This window comes from Polypterus senegalus, chromosome 1 (assembly GCF_016835505.1).
Source record: "Polypterus senegalus isolate Bchr_013 chromosome 1, ASM1683550v1, whole genome shotgun sequence".
NCBI lineage: Eukaryota > Metazoa > Chordata > Cladistia > Polypteriformes > Polypteridae > Polypterus > Polypterus senegalus.
The window spans coordinates 216,992,677-217,012,287 of NC_053154.1; the positions used below are offsets into that span (position 1 = coordinate 216,992,677).

The 19,611-nt window shown below is 34.8% G+C and overlaps 1 protein-coding gene across 4 annotated transcripts in view; it reads left to right on the forward strand.

The window, feature by feature from the left end:
- The window catches only part of LOC120539251 (serine-rich coiled-coil domain-containing protein 2-like), a 198,323-nt gene that overhangs the window by 18,055 nt on the left and 160,657 nt on the right, over window positions 1–19,611 (forward strand). The window contains exon 1 of one of the 4 annotated variants that reach the window (XM_039769167.1): window positions 12,412–12,428. The exons of the other annotated variants lie outside the window; for them this stretch is intronic. The gene's annotated coding sequence lies outside the window, so the exon portion shown is untranslated. Of the gene's footprint in view, window positions 1–12,411; window positions 12,429–19,611 lie in introns of those variants that run through there. 4 annotated transcript variants of the gene reach the window in all.

Here is a 19,611-nt window from a genome sequence, read left to right on the forward strand (position 1 = left end):
AAAAGAGGACAGTGCCATCTTTGTCTTACAATTGCTACCCTGCTAGCTACACACAAGGTTAATAAAGTATATAAATGAAGAAACACATAAACCGCTTGGAAATTGTTGCCATTATGTCCAGTATTGGAATATCTGTTGGTGGAGTGTGTCTGCTAAATTAGAGGAGACTGAACTAAAAGAGTGTTACTAAAGTTGATTTAAAAAGTAAAAAAAAAAATTCATTTGTTTTTAGAGGCTGCATGGAACAATAGTTTAGAAAGGTCATTTCTGGGTAAAACCCCTTAAGTTTTTTTTACTAACTGAAATACCCAGTGGTGCCGGGAGGAAAACAGTGTTTTTTTAAATAATTGTTCAAGGAAAAATATAATTTAAAAAAAAACAACTTTTAAATTAACAAACAATGAAGACTCACGAATGTGCTTGTCTTGCGGTCTTATATGTACAGTATGCTATCATCCAGTTGACGCTTGGAACCAGCAACTCTATTTATTTTCAAAAGCAACAGGGGCACGATGGTACTCAAACAAAAAGAATGTTGGCAGTCACCTCCATTTAGCATTCTTCTGGTCATTCTGAGTGTCAACTGCATGATATCATGCATATATAGATATACTAGCCGACGCCTGCCATAGCACACGGCGGTGTAGGAATAGGAACGGAAATCGGTGAGAAAGGAATTCAGAAATCAAGAAGAAACTCCAAATGTTGCCATGTATTGATAGTACTCCTGACTGTTGTGATAACTCGACTAACGTTGGAAGGAACAACAGGAAGACGTCTCCAAATCTGTCCCAATGTGATGCAATGAAATCTACTGCCCTTTGTTGTAGTGAGAATGCATTGCCTTCGTCAACTGTTTGTGTCAAGAAATAACCCACTGATAGGAACAGGCAGTTGCCGGATCCCGCAATACAGATGACGTTGTACAAAAAATTTGGACCTAAAATGAACATTAGAAGTAAACATTAAGTGCAAGAGCTGCTTTTCCCCTAGGATTTTTTTTTTATTTTTTATTAGTAGGTGGCTTTGGTTACTGACCTTTGGTTCCCCTCTTAGAGAGATGGTTCAGATAAATAATTAAATACTTGTAGCAATACATAATTAAATAATGCAGAGAACATCTTTTTGCAATAAAAAGGAATGCATACAAATTCTAAATTTAAAATACAACAAAAGCATACGTGAAAAGTTTAAATGAAATCAAATTTACAAAAGGTATGCCCACAAAAAGCCATACAAATTTTAATTAAATCGCATTGTCTCACTTGTTTTAACAAGGCAGAAGTCTGAAAAGTGATATTTGCTTTGTATTATAATATACAGTAAATAACTGAAAGAGAGTGAGAGTTGCAATAATGCATTTTCTTTAGAGCTGCTTAGAGGTTTGGGATTAGGGTCACATTATTACCTACAGGCAGTGTCAAATTTACATCTTGAAACTGCATACAATGAGTTGAGTTCTGTATTGACTATTTATTTGTTTTGTGATTAAAAAATTAACAGTAAGTCTCATACCAAGGCCGTAATGTGTTTATATTCTAATGATGTATACCATTGATATGTATTTGATACGTTTTTTTTTTTTTGAAATACTGATTATTTTTTTAACCAGTGAAACTGGAAAAGAAAATGTGCCAATGTTAACAAATGGTTGCTCTATATTTAAACAAAAACATGTCTTTTCACCTTGTCTTATTACCTTTTAATGTTTTATCCCCTTTTAATATATTTTATTTTTGAAAATTATTTATTTTTTTTCCTTAAAATTTTTCCATTGGTACTTGACTTATACTGGTAATGAATTACTTGCTATTAGTATAATTTGTCAGAAATGGTAATATTGCATCTTTTTTATATATTGGCTGACATTTTATTGTTTTTTTCCTATCTAGTTTTCCATATTTCCTTGAAGGGCTATATCTCTGAGCTCTAGTTCTATAAATTGAGTATGTCAATGGCCTACTTTTTTAAGCAACAGAGCCTGGTTGAATGAAAATGATGTCCTCCAACTTTATTAATTTAGTAGCATAATCAGTATTTACTATAGTCCTGTGTACAGAGTAGTGTGAAATTCTTACTTGCAAGTCACCCCAGTGAAGCAGCATGTTACCACTATTGTGCCTATAAGACCTGCAAAGCACTAATTGGGATTCTAGAAGATCTTTCTAAAGGTTAAGATGCTAAGTAGGATAACTGCCCAACAAATACAGATTTAAAGAAATAGGACAAATTAACAAGGCATGGCAGAAAAAAGATTAATACTAAGCATATAAAGGCAGGGTAAAATTTCATCTTACTGTATTGCTCTGCAGCGTAAATAAAAATCAAAAACCTGACACACTTGCTTTTAGTAGAATTTGGATAGACAATTAATGTATCTATGTTGTTCTGCACTAGAGGAGAAAAACAATTAATATTGGGTGTGTGAATTTACTTAGTTCGCCCCATCCTGGTTGTGTTTGTTTACAGGTGCAAAAGGTGTGCTGCTTCAGTTAGTTTAGCTTGATGAGCTGGTTTGGTATGTCTAGAGTAGTTTGAAAATTATTACTATTTAGCATGAGGAAATTACATTTATCATAATGAAGTGAAAAACCTTATTCTGATTTTACTTACTGTATGCTTGCATTATGGAGTTAGCCTCCTTTGCAATGTGGCACCTTCTGTTTAAAACTCTATTTTAAAAATGCATTTTAGTAGACTGGTTGGGATTTTGCTAATGGGGAATACATTTAATCTGCATTCCCAGGGTATCATTTAAATGAAAATTAATGAGTAACATTTTATTTTGATAAGCTTGCTGCTGACGCAGAAACTTGAACTAAGAAATATATTTTTGTCATTATTATTAAGGTAGTCATTGCAATTACAATATTTTCACTGGAAAAAAAAATGGTAAGCATATTTAGTGTACGTGGTAATCAGCTCCATGTTTTTTCCTTTTTTCTTGTTTTTAAATACTTATTTTACATGTGTACAGCTTTACATATTTTGTTTGAAGTGGTTGTTGGTATTTTTGGAAACTGTCAAACAGATTGACTTCTTTGGCTATTAATAATATTATATCTACAGATATTTTAAGTTCTGTAGTAAATAGAGGTTCATATAGACATTAATGACGAAAACATATTCTATAGATCTTGTTGCTGCAAAATGGAAAGATCTTGTGCAAGTTCTATAAATACACCTGTAGGAAGGTTATGTTTACCTTGAATCCAGTAATCATTTAAAAGCTGGCACAGCAGAAGCTTATTCAGTGGCGCAGGTTTAATCTTTTTGGGTGGAATCAATTAGCTTAAGTATATCTCAATTATCTTAATATCTAGACAACCTCTTTGTGTTACTTGTGCCTGTTAACAGTCAGAGTTTTAGACAGAGAAATTCAGGGAACTTTCTTCCTCTCTGCCTCTGTGTCATTTATTTGAACTTCTGAAAAACTATTTACTTCACGTATAAGCTGTGTTGTATTTTTCATTTATCATACCTTACAAATGAGTTTGAAATTAATGTTTGTTTCATTTCTGTAATACATAAAGCATTATTGAAAATATTTTTAAAATCCGTTTACATAAGAACACTGTAGATGTTGCAGTTTTGATAATAACATATCTTGGGCCTCTCTGCTATTAGGTCTGTAACATTATATTCATTGTGGGTTTGATTGTCTTAAAAATAAGTGAAAACATCATTTAAACATATTTCATAATGGGTGTAATTCGTAATTGTTTAACAAAGGGTATTTTCGTAAAACTTGTATTTAAAAATGGATTTAATAATAGAACATCATGCCACACCTAGCATAATTTGCCAGTCTTTCTTTTTCTGACTTTCTAGCTGAAATTTAGATTTGATTAGATTATAAATCTTTTACATACTTTGGAGAAGCATAGTCAACTTTTTGTGCCACAGTTTAAGGGAGGGCCACAAGGAAGTATGTACAACAAGATGAAAAATGCTAATGTATACTCAGATAAGGGAATACCCATGTAACCTGCAGTGCAATTCCAAGTAAACCAACATTTGGACACAGTATAGGAACAGGTTACAGGGAATTCAGTAATGTTATAGTCTGGGGAAAGAAGGTATCTCTGAAGCTGGTGGAGCGAGTGGTGAGGCTCTGGTACTGCTTTCCAGTAGGCAGAACTTAAAACTGGTAATGAGTTGGATGGTTGACATCAAAATGATGAGTTCAGCTCTCCTCATGCACTTGGTGGCATAGGCAGCATGAAGCTGTGGAAGGTAAGCACCAATGATTTTAGAAGCTATGTGGAAAGTTCTTGGGGTGAGTTTGCGATCCTGGCAAGTCAGACTACCAAATCAGAATATAATGCATCTGGTTAGGGCAATTTCAGTAGTGCAGTGGTAAAAATTCACTTGTGTTTTGGTTCCCACCCCAAATCTCTTTATCCTCCTCAGGAAAAAGGTGGTATTGGCAAACCACGAAAGGCAGTGAATGATATGGATATCCAGAAATCTGAAGCTACTAACTGTCTGAATAGGGGAACCTTTGATGTGGCGTGGAGCCTGATTGCCTTTGTTCTTTTTGAAGTCAACAATGACCTGCTTTGTTTTGTTGACATTGCACTATGCAGTCAGGTCTTTTTACCTATTTCCTGTGGATAGCAATGAGGCCACTCACAGATATATTTAATGCCACTGGTGCATAAATATATGGTAAACAGAGCAATATATTTTTGCTTTGATAATCTCTGCAGGCAACAAGCTTAGGGACTTTTAGAAAAAGAAATCACTGTAGAAGTAAGTTAATCTATTGTTTTACCTTTGAAAAACTAGCCAGTTTGTTGTATGAAAAATTACCATTTTTAATTTGTACAGCTGTTCTACGTGAATAAAAATCTTGACTAATGATAGAAGAATATTCAGTTCATCAACACTGTTTAGTTATCTAATAGCTAATTTGACCCATTATCTCAGCCAGATACTGTTTAGAAGTTGTCTGGCTTCCCACATTACCTCCAAGACCTCAGTTTGTGTCTGATTCAGAAAAGGCAGGCCACAAAATGGTCAGAGAAGATAATAAATTAGATGATGATAAATTACATTCTACAATTTACATTTAAAACATTAAAATTTTATGCTTTGATTACCAGTCAATTTTTATGGTCATTTTAGAATTATGAGAATCAACACCAATTAAATCTGAGTCTACTAAGAAATATGGACTCTTTTGCTTTAAAGATCTTCCTTGCAATGCCTTTATTCATTTAAAACCAACTAAGATTGAGTGAGAGAGAGAAAAGATTTAAAGCCGAGAGTCAGCTGGAGGGTAAACCAAAAGCATAAAAAGCAGGTCCAAGCAATTTTAAATCATGAACAGTAATCAGCAGCATAACTTAGCAAGAAAATCAGTACTTTGGCATATGGCTATTCAGAGACACAAGATTTGACTTGTTTTTAGAGGTTTTGCATAGAAAAAATGTCATTATGAGAACCATTGTCGAATCAGGGATTATTTCCTGGCATAGTGTCTCTAAGCACAAGTGCCAAATGGGACCAAAATATAGCTAAATGCAGCTAGGCATCACAATGTGTTTCTTCTCAGCAGTCTAAAGAACTGCTAGTGACATTTAAAGGAATTGAAAATCAATATAGTTCTTAAGTCTGAATGTTTTTAGTAATACGTTTTCCACATTTGTCTAAAATGATATGGACATTTCTTGAATTTCTAATAATAAGAACTTTAACTTCTGCACATTGTATGTTAATTATGTAGTTTAAACTCTATACTCCACTAACACTGTTGTTAAATAATTACATGTCTACCACATGCAGTATCACTTAGGCAAAAAAGAAGAGCAGTGTTTACAGTATTATATGTCATATTCAGCTATAAAATATAAAGCAAAACTCCAGAAAGGTTGCTGAAGCAAAAATATGACTACTTTTGGAAAAATTACTACTGTGTTAAAATCAATTCTGTATTGTGATGTAGCTGTTGAGGCTTTGGCCCCATTTACATCTTTTATTAACAAATATTTTGTGTGGGCATTGTATCCAGATATAATTTAGCTGGAAATCATTTATACTTTGCATTAAAATATTTTTGCAATGTCCAGATAGAGATCCGATGTACAAAATCCATTTTAACTTCTGCTTATATAATGGTCATATGCAGGGAGAAGATATTTTTGCATTTTGCGTGTGTATTAAATATAGTTTCTGTCTGTTTTTGCCTACTTTAGAATGTGGTCTCTGGTGCCCTGACAAATGAAATGCAATATACTGTACTTGTTAATTTAATAAACCAGTATTAAAGGCAAAGAAACTTCCAAAAGACACCTGGGACATGTAAACATTTTCTTAAATCCCAAGTAAAAACCAATAGGAGTGAAATGCTATTAGACTGTGTATAATCAATCATAATTGATAATTTGAGTAACAATGCTAATATTGATGTTCTTTCCAATATACACAAAATATATGAAACGGGCAAACCACAGCCTAGGTTTATTTCAAATTACTGTCTTTGGCTTTATAATTATATGTATTGAAGCAGAGTAATTTAAATATGAAAAAATGCACACAAGAAATAGGGCAATTAAAATAAAAATGTATTCAGTTCTTGCAGTATAACATATAGTACATCAACAAAATAAGGGAAATTACATATTTGCTATCTCAGTCAAAGCAGGATAGTATATAAATCTGAACAGAGTGCACAACAAGGAAATAGAAAAATTAGAAAAGGATAATACAACTTTATAAAATGAAGACCGTCACTGAATAGCCACTTGTCTTGCTTGTTCTTTACCTGCTCTCCATAAAGAGGGGTCTACAGAAAGAGTGCAAGGTTTGTGCTACTGAATATCAGGTAGACCATGGCCTAACATTAGCTTTTTGCTACTGAGTATTTCTGTTGCTCCCACTCAAGATTACCATAATGTTACCTTCCCTCTCAGAAATGGAGGGGAAGCTAATATTTTCTTTGGTTATGCTGAGTCCTGATGGTTGTGAGGCTTCTAGACATAATTAGTATTGTAATCCCATTTCCAAACTTTTCTTTTGCTACACTCGCTAAAGGCTAAGTCACATCACAAAAGTTTTTCAATGTTGGAAATCTCCCATGAAGCCGATCAGTTAATGTGACATACTGATCAAGTGAGTCCAACTTGCCTAGGATTCATTCCATTAAAATCAAACAGATTTGATTTAGTCTTTTGTCTTAGGTGTGGGGTGTGTGTTAATGAGATCTGACAACCAATAAATGCTTATTTGGAAGTACATTGCTTAGAATGTAGTGACGAGGAATAAGGAACACGAATGTTTTGAACTTCACAAACAAAAGTGAGACTGGTCTTTCTGATGTCTTGTGTTTTATGTACTAAAACAGAATGGAAAAAAGAAAAAAGGACACAGTTTGTCTCAACTCACAATACTGGTCAGGTAGCACGTTCTTGACTGTCACAAAAAATCGATGAGCACAATTGTCCTCGAAAGTCAGAACTTAGTCAGTAAAGTTGACATAGGAAGTCATTTTTTTTCTGTTCTTTAAATTGACATGGTCAGTTTTCAAGATCAGCAACTGCTGTCGACAAATCCAAAATAACCCACAACTAGAAGTCATATAAAGTATCATCAGCTTTAGCCAGGGGTACTTAACCTTTTGTACTAGACGGCACAATATGGGATGCATTCGATATTCCAGAAGTAGAAAACTGCGAAAGATCACCTGTAAACTTGGGTGGAATTTGAAAAACATGTGTGAGTAGACCAGCTAAAAGCAATGGAGGATGGGACTGCAGCTTGCATTTCGGAAGGTCCAAGGACCCCTTGCAACTGCACGAGGAAAGTGGGGGGACTGGATGTTGATTTCAGTCTCAGCAGTTGAGTAGTCATTGCGTACTCCACGTAGACCTGTAATTGCATGTGATTTTAAATTGTTTGTATACATGAAATTTGAAGTTTTCGTTCAATGCAAAGTACTCATGAAGCAGTGTAAAATGTTCAAATAAACTGATTTGACAGACACACAGTTTGAGAGAATTATGAGCCTTTACATATAGGGCGCTGTTAAACATTCGCTAAACATAAACATGTGGAGGAATGACCAATGGTAATACAAATGGTTTGCGACTAGATGCCAGTAACATCCTGGAGCTTATGTGGGCACCATGTTCTTGGGACGCAGATTAAAAATCCCTGCATTAAGGTGACACCTGTCGATTTCATGTTTTTAACTGGGTCCACCACAGGCTGCACAGAAAGCAAATGTCAGCACCTATATGGGAACTTAAGGTAATTTATTTATTAATGAGTTTCTCTATTTATTTTTGCATAGGTGTTTGTTAAATTCTTGCTAAACTGATGGAATAATGATGAAATGCCACCATCAAGATTTTGTGTAGGTTGAACCCAGTGTTTCGTTGTTAGTTTTTTTAGGATGATACCCCCCAGGTCTCATTGATCCGATCACTCACCCGATTACCCATATTGTTAATTACCCTGGGTCTGGGTAGTCAAACCACAATCTGAACACGTGCATTTATATAGTATGTGGATTTTAGTCTCTTCGGGCTATTTGATCACGAACAAATCACTGAAGGCATATGTCAGTTCCAGGTGTCAAGGGTGAATTAACTGCCACATAATCCATGCCATTCTGATAATTTTTTACGAAGTGTAATGCCTAGAAAAAAGTACTTGTATTCATTTTAGGTCTGTTTACTTTTAGAGAATTTATTTGAGAACTCTGATTTGTCCTTGTGCTTATTTATTTTAATTGGTTGTTTTGGTAATAGATATTACTTTTAAGTTTGCTGCTGCAACGAATTTTAGAAGTACAGGTTATAATAGGATACTTTTATTTGTTGCAGGCAGATTTGGTGAATTTTGATGCACTTCTAGTACCTTTTTAATATGGTACTGATATTTTATTTTGTTTTTGCCCATTTATATATTTTTTCATTCTACAACAAAGCTCTAGAATCCTGATCACTTTAATGTATGCTGTTTGCTCCTTCTTGAAGTAGAACATTTCAGCCATCTGAAATGCATGAATAACACCTGTTTGAGTGGCAGACACAATTACTGTATTGCAGCCATTAAAAATTGATTTATCACATAATCTTCTTTCTCCTTTTCCTTGTGCAGATAACAGTAGCAGCAAACTAAACTGGGCTGACCAGGCCTACGTCTCTCCCAGATCTTGATGCAGACCTTCATAGGGGAATACCCTGGTGTTCCCAGTACAATCGAGAAATATAATCCCTCCAGCCTGTTCTGAGTCTGCCACTTAGTCTTCTCAAAGTGGGCTGTGCCCGGTCCATCTCCTAACAGCGTTGCCAAGTTGTATTCTACTTGCATGCCTAAGTTCCATCCCATTGCTCCTTTCAATCCATAAAAGCAGCAGTTTTACTCCAAGATACCCCCATGTTTCCAGCTCTTTATATTGAATGAGCCCAACAACCATACACAGGAACATCATTTTCAGCTGTTTGTACTTGCAGTCTCATTCTTTTAGTCACTACCCAAACGTTGTCACTTTATTTGAGGATTTATTTTAACCAGTAAATCAACAGCTATTGCCAATACCAACTAGTCTTGTTTCCTTACCTTGAGGTGCTAAACGACACAGGCCTTTGTTTTCTACATGTAGGTAAATAAGCTGCAGTGCAGCTTATTGCAGAAGAAACTGTAAGCTGTTTTGTTTAATTTTTGGCTTGCCGATTGACTTCCACTACATTATACTGTAACCAACAGTGTGCATTGCCATTCAAGACATAATTTTTGCAGTGGTCACATTTATTTAATAGTTCAGAGAGGACTGCTGTGAAACTCACTCTGATTAATTTTCTTGACTTTTGTTTTTGTGTTCATTCTGTAGAGTTTTATAGCATAAAAATGCAGTTAGTATCAGTTGGAATCCCTTAAACTTTGCTGTTTGAAATATTTTAATCCTGACTTTGTTCTCTTAAAACAGATGTAACCATGCTCAATAGAAATGATTAATTTATTTAGTGTTGTAAATTTATGAAAATTTGCTATTTGATATTTTATAAATCTTTAAATGATTTAAATTGCTTATTTCATGGTGAACAATATTTAGTTAAGTATTTTGAATATTATTTTTATCCATTCATAAACTTTACTTTTTTCTGGTCAGATTTGCAGGGGACTTGTATTTCCCCTGTCACCATAATGCACACTTGTTTGTTACTTACACTGCCAGATATTTATGGAGTGAAAATTAAAACAAAAGTGAAATTTAAAACAAATTGTTCTTGTATATGAAAATGTCTTATGCTTATTGTAAAATGTGTAACATCTTGTTTTGGTAAAACATCAGGTTGCATGCCTAATACCCTATGTTCCTTTGAGCTGAATAGGAGTAGGGAATAGATGAGAGAAACAGATAGGGGAGTGAGCAGGTGTCAAATTATGATATGATGCATTATTTGGGAAAAGCCACAATTTGATGACTTAACATTAAAAAGTAACACAAAAATGAATAGAAAAACAAATGGCTTTGTAAAAAAATAGATAGTACTGTACATTAGTGATTAATAGTTTCTACACCAGTTTAGATCAAATGAAAAATATTAAACTTTATCAGTTTATTAAAAATATGACTGCTGTAATTAATTGATGTAATCAACTAATAATTTCAATCAAATTATTTTTTCTGAATTGACTTGGTGCTCCTGCCCCTCCACCACATTGCATGCTGGCATACAGGGGCAGTCTGCACTGTTTTTGAGTAGGCTAATCATGGTGCCAGCTGCACCATATTCAGAAGAAGGATCCTAGAAGTATTAGGCAATCTTTTTCTCTGTGTGAGACTATTTCATCTGAAAATCTGGAAAAATGGTAGTTCATTGATTTTAAAAAAAAAAAAGATGGTGTTCCACAACAGTACTAGCATAATGCATGAACACCTGAGGAAGCACCCTGAAGTGTAGCAAGGGTCAAACAAAACCTTAAGTTACACATTTACACTTTGCTGTTTTTACAATTGTTCCTTTAATGTTGTAAAGCTAGGTAACTTGAGAAATTCTTGCTATTTGAGCAGCATGTAAGTATAATGGTTCTAGGCTTCTTCAACATCTCTTAAATCTTTACCGACAGCCTGATGACAGTCTTGCTGCCCTCATCTCACTAGAAAGAAGTGCCTTGGAAGAGTTATACTGAATGCCACCTCAGTGTAAACAGCTTCTACCACTTCACTTCGCCTCATATGAAATCTGTTTTAGCAGAACTCTTCTAAGTGAACTCATGTGTTGCACATAAACATTTGCACAGGATTTTTGATGGATCAGTTAGCGGATAGTTGAGACATTGACAATATAGTTTGTCTATTTTACAGAGAGAATTTAAAGTTTGTAAATTGACAATATAGTTTGTCTATTTTACAGAGAGAATTTAAAGTTTGTAATCATTTTAATGTGCATTTTTATTTCTGTTTATTACAGGTTCTTGTAAATGTTTCCTCAGATGTAAATCAAATATATATTTTTACTCTAATATAGTAACAATAAGAGCAGCTCACTACTCAAAATGGTAATTCTAGGAAGTGCACGGAATCGAACCAGCAACCTCTTGACTATGAATCAGTAGTTCATACCCTAACCCAATTTCTTTTTCTTCCGTTATATAATTGAATAAAAGAGCAATTGTTTTGTTTATATGTGTACCTTTTGTAAAAGTGTAAAATTTGATATTTGGACTTCAGTCTTGACACATTATACTATAACATGAAAAAAGTTTGTTTTAGGTATGTGTTCAATATTTCTTTCCTCACATTTCCTGTTATCCTACATTTACATAGATCGTTGTAGATATGGAACACACATGAAATGCATATGTTCCAAATAATAATATATTATTTACCCTGTACAACTCCAGGCACCTCACACCCAGATAAACAAACAGACTTGAGCTGGGAAAACGTTTTGTCCGAGTTGAGCTGTGGCAGTGGGGGGATGCTTGCTGCTTGTGCTGATAGACACATTTACAAAACAAAAGATGCTAATGGAGAGGTGCAGACTAATTTAAGGTGGCCTATGATTACAAGTTTTTTCGTAAGCTTCAGGGTTGATACAGGTATTCTGTTAATACCTCTTAAAAAACATTGCATAATTCTGGTCCCAGGCATTTCAGGTTAGGAAGTACACAGTGTGTACCGAGGAAAACCATTTAACCTTGTCAAGTTTGTTGCTAGTTTGACATAAAATTCAAGTGATTTGGCTGCTATTGAAGAATATCTTTAAAATACTTAAATGTTGCTTTCTTGCTCATGCATGCAGAAATGATTCTCTGATGCAGATACGGTATATTTTGGTCAGATTTTTCATGATTTTTTTTTTTTCTTTTATGCTTTGTCTTTGCAGCTTGTATTGTTTATACATGTAAGGAGGAGTGTTCATGCAAATATAAATTTTATATTGCTAGTATCCTAAGAAAAGTATGCATCAGTAAGTCATTATTTTTGATAACCATTTGCTTATGAAATATGTACAATTTTCATTTATGAAAGTGTTTCTGTATTACAAGAAAAGTCTGAGGAAGGCACAGTTGTAAACTAAATAAGGTTAAGGCACCGTCTACTTATAAAATGTTACAGTTAAAAGTAGTATGCAAAACACTTAAAACTTAAAAAGAGGTATTATCTGGAGAGGTATAACTCCTTTATGAGAACGATTATTGACTGTCAAATGAAGTGAATACTCCACTTTTAAGTTGAAAATAGTTATTGAGTATCAGATTATTGTGAAAATCACAAATACCTGTAAACAATTGTGTAAAACGTACACATCAAACATTTTGAAGAAGTGGTAATATTTGTGTGGACAAATGTAATTTTTATTTGCTATGTTTAATATATTCAGTTCAAGCAAGAACTATGTACTGTATATGGACTTCATAATTGAGCAAAATATGGTAGTATAATGTTTAGAGCTGTTGCCTTACTCCTTGGTTCAGTTATCTACCCAAGCCATGTTTGTTTATTTTCCACTGTGTCTGTGTGGGTTGTCCTGTAGGAACCCCAAGCTGTATGTACTGATTTAATCAGTAATTTTAAAATGGCTTTTTGTTGGTGACAGTGTCCTGTGATAGATTGTCACTTCATACAGTGTTGATTCCTACATTCAGGACATCATGCTCCTAAGTAACATATACTGTAATGTAACAAAACAGTAAAGTATTTATTCCTATTGGATGTCATTGGACAATTTTTTAAACTATCTTTGCCAGTAGGTTTCTGTAACTTGGTGCTTGATACAATTTCATGCTTTGTTTTTTCCACCTCTTTATTTGCATATTCTCTAAATGTTTTACATAATTCAGTTGTCCATACATATCACATTGTTCTCATGTTTCACTCTTTGGAATACAGCATTATGTCTCCAATTTTAGGATTGTAATCCAGCAGCAGTCTTATGTTATCTTATTAGGTGTGCTCTTAAGTGGCAGTTGAGCGTTTGTAGGTGGAGATGGGGAAATTATGCATTGTGTATTCCAAATTCTTAACTTAAAAATGTAAGACACAAAAAATTAGGCTTCATAACTTGGTACTGTGGAGATTGCAGTGTTGCTGACAGAATTCATCTTTGTAAGCCTTTAATCTTATTACCTGTACTGCCATACACATTTGACTCGCCTTTAAAGGTACAAATAAAGTTTGTGTTCATTAGAAGTAGTTCATACCATGGAAGCGGGGTTGCTTTTGTATTGTTAGTGGATAGATGTGAGCTTGTCAATTGTCAAAAGTAAGTCCAGATTCTGGTTTAGATTCTTTTCAGTTATACTATAACTTGAATATTTCCTTTTTGTCTCTGATGAAAAAATCAGCTTGCATTTTGGTATGCATTGTGGCTTTTAGCAAGATGTGGTTTATTCTGCCTTGTACCTTTTTATAGCTTTGTATGAAATGTGTTTGTCTCTTCATTTACAGCTGAAAGTGAAATGTTTCTAAAAAGGTGTGCATGCATTAGCTACTGTTTTAGTGATGTAAGTTGACCTGTTTATTTTACATTGATTCAATTAAACAATATTTTAATGTGTTATATCTCTTTAATCTTTCAGTGTGTTTACTTAATGGAAAAACGTATAAAATATGTATGGATTAAAGTCTTAATGATTGAAAGACCTGTTTTGTTTTGTTTTTTTACCTTTTTTAGGTATTGTGTACCACAGTATATTCACTGTTCAAATGATACTGTATACCTTTTTGTTTTTGCTTTCTTATTTCATGGCCAATTATTTAAAAATTTTTATGGACCTCTCCCTCTTTCTTTTGCCTTAGAACTAAAGAAAAAACACAATCTAGATAATAGAGATACCGGTAATATATGCAAACTGTTTAAAATGTATTATTCTATTTTCATTAAAATCAAATTTATTTATAAAATTTAGATTTTTGAAAATGTATTCATTATTATTTATGTCAGTTTTTTAGTGGATAATACTTTAATAAAAATGCACACCAATACGCCATTGGCAAAAGTAATTTGGATTAACCTTACCATGCGAATGCAGCTACGCAGCACAAACTAGACATGTAAATAAAGTTATGGAGCAAGAGAGTGCCAGTTTGGCTCCAGTGTATGTATGTATGTATGTATGTATCTGTCTGTCTCTTCGCTTGCCAACCCCCCGGCCTGTGCTGCACGCCAGCCACTTCGCGTCTCTGCCGCTACCGTACGTGGATTTCACTTTCACCAAACAACAAATCTTTCTTGCGGATATGTCTCTTCTTTGGGAAGAAACACTATCTTTTCCCTGATGGCAACACAAATTAGACTATCTACAAATCTCCGACTTTGTTTGCGCAAATGCGATCTTTGTTATCATTTTTTTTCAGACTTTCGAATTTTAGCACTTCATTATCTCTAACCTGCTCTGCATGTGTATCACGGCAACGTTTTTGAATTCTTTACGACATTCTACTTTGTCATCTACTCTTTGTCTTTTATTTCCGGCCCCAGGAGTGATTTAAATCTGTTGGCACAATGTCTCGTCAATGTATCTCTCTGAAAAAGTTACGTCTCGTCCCAAAAAAATGATCAGCTGAATGAATTCTACAACCACATCAACACAATATTCCCTGCAGTCCAATTCATAATGGAAAAAGAAATTAACCGACACATCAGCTTCCTGGACACCTACTGTACATCGAAAGAAATAATGACGCCACCCTGACCGCAAGTGTTTACCATAAAGTATGCTATGCAGACAAGATATTACACTTCACCAGCAACCACCCTGTATCTCATAAACGGAGCTGTGTTAAAACTCTATTTAGAAGAGTCTATACCCATTGTAATACGTAGGAAACAAAAATGAATGAGAGACTCTATCTCTTCCATTTTTTCACTTCAAACGAATACTCAAAAACATTCATTAATCGAAGCCTACACAGAAGACGCCAAAAAACTCAGCAAACAATTGACTTGAATCAGAACCTCCACCCCACCTGGCACTCACTCCTTTATCACCACAAGGTGTCTGAAGGTGCAGCGCGCATCCTGGCCAAGTCAGGCGTCAGAATAGCACACAAACCCACAAACAATCTGCGCACCGTCCTCTTCAATGCTAAAAACAAGACATCGACAGCAGAAACACGAAATGCAGTGTACAACATTCCATGCAGTTCATGCTCAGCGTTATACATAGGACAAACATCAAAAAGAATCGCAACACGTATACAGGAACACGGCAACGCCGTCAGAAGAAAGGACTCGCTATCATTGATCTATATGCATACTAAATCAATAGGACATACATTTAACTTTTTACAATGTACAAGTAAAATTCAAGGCCAGTACGAAAAGTGCCAGAGAGCTGGCCGAATCCTGGTTATCAAATGAGAACGCCATCAACAGACACTTGGACATAAATCCAGCATATGCAAACTTAAGAAGAACATATTCATAATAAACAAGACTTTACACCCAATACCCTCCATTCCCCCACCCCCAAACACCCCCCACGTTGATATATATATATATCTATACTAATAAACGGAAAAGCACGCACTCACTCACTCACTCACTCACTCACTCACTCATCACTAATTCTCCAACTTCTCGTGTAGGTAGAAGGCTGAAATTTGGTAGGGTTATTCCTTACAGCTTCCTTACAAAAGTTGGGCAGGTTTCATATCGAAATTCTACGCATTATGGTCATAACTGGAAGCTGTTTTTCTCCATTTACTGTAATGGAGATGAGCTTGAAACCCGTGAGGGCCCAAAAAGCGCTGAAGAAAACATGCATTATATAATTGAGAAGGCAGCGAAACAATAAGAAGCGAGCGAGTGACATATACAACCATATTCATGAGTTCTGCTACTTCGGAAACAAAGCACGATGTAAACCTAAACTTTAAATTAAGTTCATAGACAGGCTGCGCTGGCGTTTGTAATTTAGTGCCTACCCATATAAGGCCGTCCGTCAACGGCAATCCAATAGCAAACTCCCACTAAATATTCACGGGTGAAGGACTGTGTTTATGGAGAGGAAGATGAGATGGTCAGGGTGGTGTTTGGCACAAACTCAGCAAAACTGCGAGAGAAAGTTTTAAGTGCCGGGACTTTGGTAACATTAGATACAGCCATGGACATAGCACGACATGGCACCAGCACAGCTGGGAAACTTCGATGCATGTACACCGAGTGGCTCATGTGAACTGACGCAGTGCACAGACAAAAAGGAACAGTTCCAAAGAGCGCTGAACAAAAAACGAATTACACAATTGAAAAGGCAGCAAAAAATATGAAGGCGTCTGATACATACAAGCATATTCATAAATGCAGCTACTGTGGAAACAAAGCACACGGTGGAAAAAGTCAATGTCCCGCTAATGGAAGACGGTGTAAAAAAAAAAAACTTGTGCATGCAGTGTGTCGGGTCTCAGATAAAGAAGAAGACGAGCTGTTTATTGATGCAGTAAGAAACGAATCGATAAATGAAACCTGTCATCTTTACAACGATTGACAAACACGGAATGTAACTTGAACACAACACATCTTACAAATACGAACCTGATTGAAAGAAATAATGATAATCAAATCCTTGATGACAGCAACACTCAGTAAAACTCACAAAACAATTACTGTATATTGACAGTCATGTTAAGTTATTTTTAAAATGTTCCCTTTTCTTTTCATAGCTTATTTAACACACTCGTCTCCGTTCGATCTGCGGGTGTATATATATATATATATATATATATATATATATATATATATATATATATATATATATATATATGTATATATGTATGTATGTGTGTATATATATATATATATATATATATATATATATATATATATATATATATATATATATGTATATATATATATATATATATATATATATATATATATATATATATATATATATATATATATATATATATGTATATATATATGTATATATATATTGTTTATATATATATATATATATATATATATATATATGTTATATATATATATATATATATATGTGTTTATATATATATATATATATATATATGGTATTACCGTGAATAATAAAAAAATTGTGACGTAAGGCTCAGACAGCGTCACCAAACTGTTGGCTTGTGCCTAAACCGTTCAGAAACTGAATATCAAACACTAATACTGAAACAATAACAAAATAACATGCAGAACAATATTAACAAATTTTATTAGCAACAAATAGCAGTTTATAAAAAAGTGCAAATACAACAGTCAAACAGAATTAAATTAACATAAACATCCAGAACAGTTTTCCTGAGAGCAGCACACAAATCAATTAAATTAAATCACACCGCCTGAACAACTTTTAATAACAAAGATGAGCAGCTTATAAAAAAGTGCAACTAGACCCACAACAGTCAACCAGAGTTGAATTAACATAAACATCATCCATATTATAAAAAGTATTGCAAAGCAATAGTCCTAAACAAAAACGTCTTCTTTCCAATATCGTTTTTAACGTAAACCAAATAAAAATACCTGAATCAATTAAATAAAAATAAACACAGTGCGAAAAGGAACGAATGCCAAGTGGCATCAATCTATTCAAGATTTCTCGCTAGAAGAACCAGCATGTTTACTTTGTCCGGCTTTAACAGGGCACGTTGTGGACCGACAACTTTACCTGCGGTGCTGAAAACCCGCTCCGATGGTGTGCTTGTGGCACAGACACACAGGTACTTTCGTGCCACTCGTGACATCTGGGGAAAACGCCCACCAGAAAGTGGGTCCTCGTCTCCTTGAGTAACTGGCTCCAAAAAGTAGGCTGTTATTTCAGCTCCAACTCGGTCCTCTACGGTGCCGACGGGACCTGCCATTGCATCAGATTTTTTTTGCAGCATACTCCCCAAAGTCATCTTTTTTCGTGAGGGTGCAGGCTGCTCCTCTCCCTCTTCCACTCTGATGGCCACTGGACTTGCTGCCTCTAAGCTCACGATCTCAGCCTGTAATTCAGCCTTGGTCTCAGCCAATTCGTTGTCATCCGTCTCATATCCTCCACGGTAACGAGGGTCGAGGAAAGTGCATTTTCACAATATTTTGCGCACTGAATTGGATTCATACTTGGCCTCCAGCTTTGTTAGAATTCCAGTTTTGATTGACTTTGTTAGCTGGGGATCATTTTCTGACGCAGCCAACACATTGTCCCTGCAGAGCTGTAGTATGGGGAGGATACAGGAACTGGTCACATATTTTCTCCTGACAAAATATCAGTGAAGTCACCGACTGGTTTCAGTGCTTCGTGAACAGCTTTCAAGACGTCCATGTCCTGCCAGGTCAGGGACAGGCTGCTCCTTCTGTCATCAGACAGGACGTGTCTGATCGCTTGGGCCTGCTCAAGGATTCGCTCCACCATTGCCAGTTTGGAGCCCCAGCGAGTTGCGCAGTCCTGCCGACGGATGGATGGATGGATGAATTAATTAATGAATGATGAATAAATGATTAAATGAATGAACAGGCCTAAATAAACAAGTGAATGAATAAATAGGCATAAACAAATGAATGAATAAATAGGCATAAATAAAAGAATGAATGAATAAATAGGCATAAATAAACGAAATTCATTTTATTTAGGCCAATTCATTCGTTAATAAACGAATGAATGAATAAATAGGCCTAAATAAACGAATGAATGCATAAATAAATAAGTCCATTAACGTATATTATTCCACTTGGTCAAATTTGCATGCACATTTATTTTAGGCTAAATAAGTCCCTTATGAGCATCAAGCCTGCATTTACTTGATAAAAAATACAGGAAAAAAATTACAATTTAAAAAATGGTTTTCTATTTTAATATAGCCTACTTTTCAATATAATTTATGTGATGCAAAGCATATATATATATATATATATATATATATATATATATATATATATATATATATATATATATATATATATATATCCTTTTTTTTATATTTGAGCCCCTGCCCCTGAGGAACTCTCTGCATGTTTTATGCTTACCGTTATGAGACTATGTTTTGGGAGTCCCAAGTCCACTTGCTTCTTGTGAAGTTCATGCTTACGTTGCCAGCTGTGTGAAAAGGCCCCGACAATATTACGGCATAGTCCGAGGGCGCGCTCGGTTTTTTGCCTCTGGTCATGCAATCCATTTGTGACAGCCAAGTTTAGATTG